The sequence below is a fragment of the Etheostoma spectabile genome, unplaced genomic scaffold, assembly GCF_008692095.1.
Source record: "Etheostoma spectabile isolate EspeVRDwgs_2016 unplaced genomic scaffold, UIUC_Espe_1.0 scaffold333, whole genome shotgun sequence".
NCBI classification, from domain to species: domain Eukaryota; kingdom Metazoa; phylum Chordata; class Actinopteri; order Perciformes; family Percidae; genus Etheostoma; species Etheostoma spectabile.
Window position 1 is genome coordinate 481,160 of NW_022605586.1, and position 235 is coordinate 481,394.

At 40.9% G+C, this 235-nt stretch overlaps 1 protein-coding gene across 1 annotated transcript in view; it reads left to right on the plus strand.

Moving 5' to 3' along the window:
• Window positions 1–235, plus strand: part of lcp1 (lymphocyte cytosolic protein 1 (L-plastin)) — a 41,608-nt gene that overhangs the window by 28,462 nt on the left and 12,911 nt on the right. The gene's annotated exons all lie outside the window — the stretch shown is intronic.

Here is a 235-nt window from a genome sequence, read left to right on the forward strand (position 1 = left end):
GGTCCTCATGTGAGCCAGTTTCGTTGTAGTGCATTATGGTTTTTGTGACTGCACTTGGGGACACATTCAAAGTTTTGGCAATTTTTGGACTGCTCATTTGCTGACTTCCGCACAACACAACTGATAGTAACAACTCCATTAATAAGGCAAGAAATTCCACTAATTAACCCTGACAAGGCACATTTGTGAAGTGAAAACCATTTCAGGTGACTACCTCATGAAACTCATTGAGAGA